This window comes from Haliaeetus albicilla, chromosome 4 (assembly GCF_947461875.1).
Source record: "Haliaeetus albicilla chromosome 4, bHalAlb1.1, whole genome shotgun sequence".
Lineage (NCBI taxonomy): Eukaryota > Metazoa > Chordata > Aves > Accipitriformes > Accipitridae > Haliaeetus > Haliaeetus albicilla.
Window position 1 is genome coordinate 52,922,233 of NC_091486.1, and position 10,684 is coordinate 52,932,916.

General features: G+C 39.6%; 1 long non-coding RNA gene across 1 annotated transcript in view; it reads left to right on the plus strand.

Moving 5' to 3' along the window:
- The window catches only part of LOC138685219 (uncharacterized), a 112,733-nt gene that overhangs the window by 28,743 nt on the left and 73,306 nt on the right, over nt 1–10,684 (plus strand). The window lies entirely within an intron of this gene.

Sequence of the window (10,684 nt, forward strand, 5' to 3'; positions counted from 1 at the left end):
TTACTTTAAATACAGAAGACAATCTGAAGCTATAGGATAACATTAAAAACAAACAAACAGCCTAGCCCCCAGTAAATCAGCACAATGCATGACTCCAGGACAATGGCTGGATGCTACCCTTTGATTTACTGTAGCAGGGATGCCGACTACAGAGGATAACTCATTGTGCTCAAAAATAATTGAGTTTGTCTTTGAGAGCCAGTGTAACCCTCTCATCTGTCAACTAGCATAAAAAAAAAAAAAAAATCAGCACTCAAATATTTTCTCATAGCTGGTTGCTACCAGATGTGTGCAGTGTAAGTCCTAGCAGGTGCACATCTGAAACAGATTAAAATTGGGAAAACCTTGAAGTTTAGATGATTTGAAGTTTAGATGATGTTTCAAAACTCTTCACTTGCCCTCCCTTTAGAGACAATGATATTTTGAACATCAGAAGAAAAAAATGTGAGACATTAGTGGTATTATGTATAAAAGGTATGCAGTGATTTCTGCAATGAATTTCTAAAGGCATGCACTTTGCACAGAGAAGCAGGTAAAAATGTGAAGTTGTCTTACCTCTGTCTTGTGGAGAATGTTTTTTCAGCTGCAGAGGTCAGGTGGCTTGTGTAGTTTCTGGGATGTAATTAGAATGTTTACATCTTCTGGCAGTCAGAAACAAATGCTTATTCTTATTATCAGCATTGATCTCTTTAACAGGCTTTGCCCAATAATGGTCTTGCAAAGTACTGTGCCTACATCTCCCTCTCTCTTTCCCTTGTACGTTCACTCTCACGCACAGGTGGCTTAGAATGCCCAATGAATTAAATGCTCTGCTCAGAGACTTATCAGGGAGAATTAACCCTTTCAACCATATCTGAAATCAGTTGATTTTATATCTAGACTGGAAAATAGATTGTGTGGCAGGCACGAGCAATACTGTCCTTAAGTGGACAAGATGATTTCCTAGCTTGTTAGCATTTAGAAAAGTCCATCCTATTACAGTAGTTCATTCTTAGGAAAGTTCTCATTTTACATGACGTGCTTTATGTCTTTCCCAAGATATTTTTCAAGTATCTATGGTGGGAAGACTTATTCTGGAAGGCTGTGTCTCATTTTCCATACACTTAACTTCAGTACAGTGAGGAATATTGCAATCACACTTTTAATGACACAGTGTTTTAAAATTATATGTGCATTACTTAAAAGGTATATTTTTGCATTATTTTGCTGTATGGGAAGATGTAATACAAACAAAATGAATTTAAGATATTTTACTTGAAATTATTTTCAGTGACGGAGCACATGCAAATTTCAGCTGTAATATCCATTAAATGTACTGTTTATATCTTACAAATGACAGAAGATAGTTCCATTTTCCACGGAAAGACATTCAGACCAGTGGAATAAATTTAGAGTATATAACCGTAGTCATATGCATTTAAACACCATGTACATAACATCTAATTGAACACAGAAGACCAAACCATGATACCTTATTCAATAAATTGTTACACTAGGTTTCAGCAAGACTCCATGGTGTGAAGTCCTGAGTTATCAAAATGCTTATAAATATGCTTAACTTTCAGCAAACTTCCCCTTTTCACCCATACCTTACCTCTTTCTTGCATGCCCACTGACGATTAGGACATTGTTGCAGAAACTAGAAGTTCCACATCATTGAGCCTGAAGATGTATTGAACTTGCATCCTGAATGAACAATCAGTGGTTGTGTGGAAAGTGGTTGTGGCAGTATCAGGACCTGCAGGAAAAAAGAAGGCAGAGAGGTCTGGTCATTTCTTTCATGTAGTAACTGCTGGAGGTGCCTCACATCAGGAATGGACCCTGGCTCTGGAGATGCAGAGGTACCTGACTACCCACTAGAAAAGGATTTGGATTCTGGATGCACCTCTGTGGTTAGTTTCGCATTAGGTACTAGTTGGTTGGCATACGGTTCGCTCTCAGAAGCAGCCAACTCTGCCTGCAGTACAGGGTGTGCCTAAATGGCATGTGGATTCCAAAGTACAGCAAAGACTCTGGGGCTAAAACTTAGGCAGTGTCATGCCTGTAGGAAGGTATCTAAAAGCTTTTATTGCTTCTTAACCCTTGCCATTGTCAACAAAGTAAACACAAAATCTCTACCAGCGGGCTGCATACCATGGGATGCCCAGGACGCGTTCTTGTTCCCACTAAGGGCTGAGGCTCTGCCTTTACTTGTGCCAGCGACAGTTGCATGAATAAACAAGTGGGTATCAGACACAGAACAGAGGGGTGACCTTTACCAGCAACGCTGATTGGGGAAAGGGTTTGATGAGAATCCGTAGCTCTTTTACAATAATGTAAAATGTAAAAATAATGTAATCTTCACATCACTTTGTACCCAGAACTAAGAGATACTGACAAGCATCTGAAATAGAGTATTATCCCCATTTTACAGATGAAACGAAGTCACAGAGAATCAAAGTCAATATTAGATTAATAGACATTGCTGCCAGAGGAGCTATTATGTCTTGTCTGGCATCTGGCAGAACAGATCAGAGAATTTCACACAGATTACTCCATTAATTCTGTAACCTCTGTTTGGGTTTAGAAAAAGACCTCCAGAGCTGACATAAAGACACTATGCCATCTTTAAGTCAGCTGCCTGCAGGGCACTATTGGAAGTTTGCATCATATTCCAATATGAGCTTAACTTTTAGCTGCCTCATCTAGTTTTGTTTGAAAATTTTTTTTTTTTTAAGAGGCCCCTATATTGCCTGAAATCTCCTTTGTATTGCTGCTACCTAGAGATAATTATCAAGTTGCTGCCTTCTCCAGGATAAGCTGACAACACTGAGTTTATTCCTTTAGCCTACGTATGTTCTTAACTCATTCTTTCAAGTAACAGGACTTAGGCTTTTCAAAATTTAAAAAAAATGCTAAATGATTTTTAGAAAGTGTCTACAGTATTTACTGTTAATTTCTTCTCTCCCACCTTATCTGTTTTATTTCTCTGCTGCATTTTGTTTTGGTTTTTTTGTTTGTTTGTTTGTTTGGGGTTTTTTAGATTTTTGGCCCCTATTGCAATGCCTATAGTATGAGAATCTTTGGAAATATGAGTGGTCCAGTGTTTGTAGAATTAGAGCCTTCATTAATAAGGTCTTATGTGTATTGCTCTTTGTGTGTAATATAATAAAAATAATAGCAATACAACCAACTTGAGAAACCTTAACTCTACAGTTGGCAGTCAGGTGACTGATCACAGACTATTAAAAGGCAGTTTTCTGGTAAAATTACTACTTAGTTTAGCTTAGCTTAAAATAAATGTGGAATAAAAACTCCTAATCTTACCTCTAGGACTCTTATCACTTCACATATTTGTTGATTAAACTCTTTAGATGTCTATGAGTTGAATAAATTGATGTCCCTATGAGTTTGAAAAGTCTAGGAAATAAATAATTTCAGAAAGGGCAATAAATTTTAGCAAATATTACAGAATGGAGAGGACAATTATAGGGAAAACTCTCGGGAGGAACCTCAGTCAGTAACAGACTTATGCAGACAGACTGGAGAAGGTCCAGAGGAGGGTGATGATGATCAAAGGGCTGGAGAACCTACCCTGTGAGGAAAGACTGAAGGGTTTAGGTCTTTTCTCCCTATAGAAGGGAAAGCTTCTATAGACAAGAAGGGGCACCTTGTCACAGTATTCCAGTACCTGAAGGGCAGCTACAAAGAGGATGGAGGCTCTCTCTTCACAAGGAGCCACATGTAGAAGACAAGGGGCAACAGGTGGAAGTTGCACTGGGAAAGGATTCATCTTGATACAAGAAAGAAATTTTTTTTTTTTTACAGTGAGAACAATCAATCACTGGAACAGCCTCCCCAGGGACGTCGTAGAGTCCCCATCACTGGAGGTTTTCAAGGTGCAACTGGACAGGGTGCTAGATAGTCTCAGCTAGGCTCCCTTTCCCACGAGAGGCTGGCTCAGGTGATCTTTTGAGGGCTCTTCCAACCTGGGCTGTTCTATGATTCTGTGAAAAATGTTTTGTGGATAGGAATTGGCTTAAGCGTGTGCTTAAAAGGTGTGTTGAATCAGATCTTGGATAGCAAATCCACCACCAGTTATAGTCAATTAGAAGTTTCCCTGTTGAGAAGTGATTTGGGTCTTTCAAAATGGCAGAGTCTATTCTAAACTGTCAGTTCTGTGGCATTTCCCTCTACATCTCTACTTGATGTGTGATTATATTGCAGTTCATCAGTCAGGTTTATTAAGAGGCTTAATTGGATTGCATTAGCTGGCATTTAAGCCATCCAAAACAGTTGAGAATGCAATCAATTAAAACATCCAAACAAATTAATGATGTAGACACAGGGCAATTTATGTAGATGGCTAATTACCTGGTTTCTCCAGTAAGTAGATTTTATTGCCCAAGAATGGACAAATGATGCATGAAAAGAAAAGAAACAGCAAAAATACTGTTGGCAAGGTTGCAAACAAAAAAAGAGAAAATGGTAAGGTATAAGTGTTTCTATTGTTAAAACTCTATACTAAAAGAACAAACCCTACACAATTACCAGCACTCAGAGGTGTTCCTAATATCATAAGATTCTAATGCGACTTTTAGAGAACATATTGGGTATATTACCAGTGTTTGAATGTCTTATAATATGACATCTGAGGCTTCTAAGCAATCAAGATGCTCCATGAGATGGTAATTTTTAGTGGGAAAATATGAATCACTGTCAGTTTTTCATTTTATCCGCTACTGATCTGGATCTAAAAATGTGGCTCACTTGTGACTTCAGAGCCCTATACATCATGCTACGTGACACCTGTGAAACATATTTGCTAGGTTGCATTAGGCATATGCAGCACTGACCTGCAGATGAAAGTACAACTGAGGGGCATAACAAAATGCAAAACAGGAATGGAATGGAATCATTAACATCCTCCTGTGTTTCCTGCTCCCTACTATACTCCCCCTCTGGCTTTACAGCTAAATTTTCTCATTTACTGTGATGCAGTTCAGGAATGAGACATGCAAACTTATAAATTATCAGATACTGTTCTTAATTTCCTTTACAGTCCGTGGGGAAATCCTTATGCTAGTTTATTCTCTGTAACTCTTCATTTTTTGGAATCGTGTAGGGAACATCCAAATAAAAAAGTGATCGGGTTGGATGGTAAGACACCTAAAGCCACAGCTAATCTGGCAGGTTAAACTCAGTCTTGCATTGCATGCAGAAGTAGTACTCGGTGGTTCTCAGGAACACAGAGCAGACTTGTCAAGGTCTCAAGGAAGTTTTTGTCCATGCATCGTGTAGCCAAAATAAACTTTGGAAATCAAAATAATTGAAAATGAAATAGTTGCATGTGTCTTAGACGTGTAGGTTATACATCTGTATTGAGGGGTGGAACCCAGAGGGTCGGTGGCAGCAGGCTATGACAAAAGGCAAGGCCAAGACTGGGCAATGGCAGCTGACCAGAATAGAAGCTGTGTTTTTTCACTTGCATGCCTGTTGCCAGTCCATTGGTGAGAAACTGAAAAGAATGTCACTATGATCATGATTGTTTTCCACTCTCTGCCGATGTGTCTTTGGGCCTGGCTCGTGTTCTCTAACCTTGCCATTTGGGATGGCAATCTGTTCCCCACCTGTTCTCGTATGTTCTCAACTGCTGAATGCTACAAACAGCAATATCATCCTGTATTTGTCTTCTACCCTCCAAGCACTTTTGTGATCAAATAAACCACTGGTCCTGTGCTTGGGGTGTCAGAGTTGTACACATCTGTGAGGCAGGTGCAGGTCTGCAGTATTCTTTGGCATCCTACAGAACAAATGAATATGAAAAAGTCATTCCTGGAACGCACAGCAGGAGTGGGAGGAGAAAGAGCCTTCCGAACCCCACAGCTTTGGAGTGCTGTGCCTTCTAAGTAATGAGTCACTTTCCTTAAGGTGTCATTGAGTAATGGGTGACTGAACCAACAGATTCCAACATAGAACAGTTTAGCTGAAATATAATTGAAATAGCCAAGACTCCAAAGGCAGACTATAATGCCAGGGATAATTTCATGTAACACATTAAATTAATGGTGACAGCGACTCCTCAGAGCCCTGGCAAATTGGAAATTGCTTGATGCAGAAGCAGTACAATGATAACACAGTTAATCTTCCGCAGGGAAATGATAGTAAAAGAAATGGCTTTTAGATTAGCTGTCATTAAAGTGAAACATCTGCCTCTGCAAGTCAAGTGGAATGTCCTCACTTATGCACATGGAAACTCATTAAAGTTACTGGGTTTGCGTGGCTGTAAGCCAGAGCCAAATTTCCACCGTGATCTAAATCTGGGAAGCACAATGAATTAGGCTGAAAGTCAGGAAGATGACTTCCCAGGCAATATGTCAGCTTCAAAAATGCATTTGATCAGTTGAAGTTGGCTGATGTGTTTAGATTCTCTTAGTACCTGGGAACACGTAACTAACTGAAATAGGAAAAATAAATGGGCGTGATATGATTTTAAAGGAAATAAAACCTTTTGAGATCACAAAAGTTCAAAGTTTACCTCTGTCTGAACTCTGAGGAAAAGTTTCCAGTTGAATATTTAATTCCAAACAATTTGCCATCATTTCTAAACTGTTGTTTGCCTGCTGGACTGCAGAGCATAAGGTCAGGAAACTTTACTTGTGTAACTGTATTTGTGATGCAAATATTCTCACATCTGATTTTCTTTTTATATTCTTGTAAGGAATGCTGAATACTTCATAGAGCCAAGACTGGCAGGCAATCGTTTATGTAGAAACATTCTCAAGCATGATTTCAAAGTTTTTTTTCATTATTCATTACCCGGTGACAATGTGAAACAAGGTAGTCTTTTTGCAAGTATTACAGCCTGGGTGGTGCGTTACTAAGGTTGCAGAATACTTTAAAGGAAGAAAATTCATAGGGAGCAAAGAAATATTTGGTAGTGTCTGTATACAGCTAAAAGTCGAGTAAACTACAGATATTTAATCCTTCCTTGGGATGAATGTAGCTTCAAGCTGGATTACAAATAAACGGGTATCCAGTTCCACTACTTACATAGGTTATCAAGCCATATTTTCTTCTTGATTACATTAGTGTTGATTCATATAAATATACTTGAATTCTTCACAGTTATATAACGTTTACAGCAGCACGCTCTAAGAATATGTCCTAAAGCACGTTGCACGAGAGATTTTCAAGGAACACGTGTTACAATAGAGTTCCTTTTCTAAGCAACTTCAACAATTGGATGCATGCGCAGAATGAGGGATGCGTCTCAAAGCAGCTGGAAAGAGCTCCGCAATCTTGATGAATTGCAGCTTTACATTAAAGAAACATACAGAAATGACCACTGCAGTTTTTCTATCCAGATTTTTCAATCTGGAAGAAGTGGAAACAATATCCTGTTAGAAAACAGCATGTATATAATGAAGCAGGTATGGCAACAGATAAGAATGAGATTTATCAGCCTGGAGGGGAGGGAGATGGTTGTTGATATAAATACTGATAGGTTTCTGGTGCATAACTACTGCTGGTGGGTGAGACTGGACTGAAAGGAAAGCAGCCAAAGCTAGCTCCCTAGCGAGAACAATGCCCTCTCTGCTGATTGCTGTGATAGCTTGTTTAACATAGCAGTCTGGCTAGAGCCAGACTCAAGTGCAGTGATCCTATTAAAGCATCTTAAATGGTCTTCATGGCCTCACTAGCACTGAATGAAAGATCACAATTAGCCTGAGTTATAACCAAAGCCAGTAATGGTGACTGTTCATTGAAAATGCTGGGTACTCTGAAAGGACTCCTTCCCTGCGAACTTCAGCATGTTGTTTTTCTGGAAGATAACATCTTCTGGCAAAGCATAGTGTAATAGAGTGGTGGAAGCATGTGAAGGCGCAGGCGTAGGGATGCTTTTGGCCATAGGTGCATGGGCTGGGCAGTAGTTGAAATAAGTGGGTCACATTTAATCCTGTCTGCTTCCCAGGACTCCAGGAAATGAGTGTCAGAATGGGTTGTGGTGAGTGTGAAATTGTGCTAGGCATGCATAATGCAGCGATGCTGCTAATCAAACCCCTCTCACTGTGACTAATCAGAAAGATCTATTTGATATTCCAAGAAATTAGTTGGAAGAGCAAGCACATAACGGAAAAATAAAGAACAAATCAGAAGCCTAGGCACAGGCAAAGATAAGGACTTCGATCACAGTAGTTGAGTGGGCACAGAAAGAGGACAGAGAAGATAAAAGAAACAAACAGAAATGCTGATGAGAACAGTTTGGATCTGCTGAGAGAAGCAGCCATTCATCTAGATCATGAGGAATAGGTTGCCTTCCTGGTGATTAAAGAAACAGCAGCTATAGGCACCTGAAAACAAATTTTTCCTCAGCGTAACTCTATAGTAATCTTGCAGGGATGCATGTCATCCCTATTTTTAAAGAAAAATTTCTTTAGGAGCAATAAATGCACTGTATTTAGAGCAGCAAAGAAGAATATATTACTTAACAAAACAAAACATGCCAAAACCCCCCAAACTTCTTAAGAGGCAGCCCAGGCCAATGGATGGAATATTAGTCTGGAAGACAGGACAACTAGATTGACTCCCCAGTACTTTCCATGACTATCAAGTGGCCTGAGAAATCCTGGTTTTACATAATGGAAAGACTTGGGGCTTTAAGAAAATCTCAGTTCACTAGAAATTCTGAAAGTTGGTACTGCTGCTCTCAGCAAAGAGGCTACTAATCTAGTACGCTATGTGGACTGTTTTTTTCTCTTTTTTTATTTTAAACCCTGATTCTTTCTTAATACAGTTTTTGTACTGATATTATTCCTATCTGTCAGCAGAGATAAGCGGGAGGAGAACCAGATTCGCGGTCTCTCTGTAATAAAGTTATTTCACTGGAGTGCAGCTGAGCGTCTGTCTGTCTGTGCTTTGCGTGTCTGGATTTCCATGCTTATATAACATCTTCAGCAATATTCATTGTGGTAAAGGACACTATACATTGTCTCAATTGTTTATCTAATGAGAGTATATTGTATAGACATAGATATCTTAGACTAGATATTAGGAAAGTTTCTTTACCAAAACGGTGGTCAAACACTGGAACAGGCTTCCTAGAGGTGGTCGATGCCCCACGTCTGTCAGTGTTTAAGAGGCAATTGGGCAACGCCCTTAATAATATGCTTTAACTTTTGGCCAGCCCTGAAGTGGTCAGCCAGTTAGATGGTCATTGTAGGTCCCTTCCAACTTGAACTATTCTATTCTAAAAGCTACACAAGGATCAAATTGCTAAAGAGAGACACTATCGGCTGACTGACACTGAACTAAACCTGCAACTAAAAGAAGCGATGCTAAGAAAATAGCAATGTGAAGCTGTAGAGAGATTTATTATTTCAGTCAAAAACCCAAACCAAAAATCAAGCAAAAAAAAAAAAAATCTAAAGCCCTAAACAACTGCTTCTCAAAAATTTCAGCACGAGACACAGAGAAATTCCTATCAGTTGATTACTATTTGAAGAAAAATGAGCAAAGTTATTTCTGTCAGCTTGCAAATGTAGCCAACAGTTGTTTAACGATATAATTTCATGCTTGGAAAGAAACTATCCTGTCGCATCCTGATGCCAATTAGGAACAAAAAGTACTCATCAGTGTCTCTAGGATTAAAATCAGAGTAACTTTTCTTGAATTTGAAAGGAAAGAAGTCCAGTCTTACCTGTGCTCTTAGGGAAGAAAAAAAAGGAGCATGCAGAGAAGAAAAAAAGATGCAAGGGTACAGATGGTATCATTGCCTGTTGGGTTGATTGCGTGGCTGCTGAATGAAGTTTCACTCTGGAATGTTGCCTTTCAGAAAACAATGTAACAAGAAAGAAAATGTTTCCTTTCCCTTTCATCCTAATCAAAGCAGGAGGGCAGTTCTCAGTATTGCTTTAATCTTTGTGTTCAATAGTAGTTTCTATTTTTCTTCATGGTTGCATTATCACACTCCAAAAACACTGGGAGAACTCACTTGGAGCAGTCAAAACAAATACACGAGCCTGTTGTATTGGGCCCCACCTCATTGTTTCCTTTTTGCACAGCATAGGCATGCTGCTTCCAAATTAAGCTGTAGACTCCCATTGCACAGATTAAACACCAAACCATGCAGAAATTGGGTATATCAGCACTGTCTCGGTGCTGGCCCCTAAGTCTAGCTGTCCTTACAGGTGGTGAAGCTATATATGTGACAGCAGGCAAAACCCTTCAGAGCATGTGAGATGTTGATTCCCGTGCTGTCCAGCACGGATGATGAAGAATGAGTGCTGAATCACTGCAGAGCAATCACATTACCATCTTGGCTGTTGCCTCCAACTCCGACCTCCTACTTGTACATTGATCACTTCTTGATTAGTTCATGCTCCAATGCTGTCTTTTGTGCACAAATATCCAGGAGTGTGAAAGATGATATTGAGCAGGCTCTTGCAGACACCCCTACTGAGAGATTATCTCCCTTATCTGCACTGGCAAACTGAGACACAGCGATCTGGAAGTCTAAGGTGAAGTCTGGAGTATAGCTGCCTGTGTCCCCCAGATAACAGGGTATTAGTCACTAAATTGGATGTTTCATTTCTGTTGGGTCTCATCCTTCCTATTATCTATGTTTCCTGGGACAGAAAAACAGTTTACTTGGCATTTGTACCGCTCCACTCTCCTATATTGGTGCTGATTATTGCAAATCCAC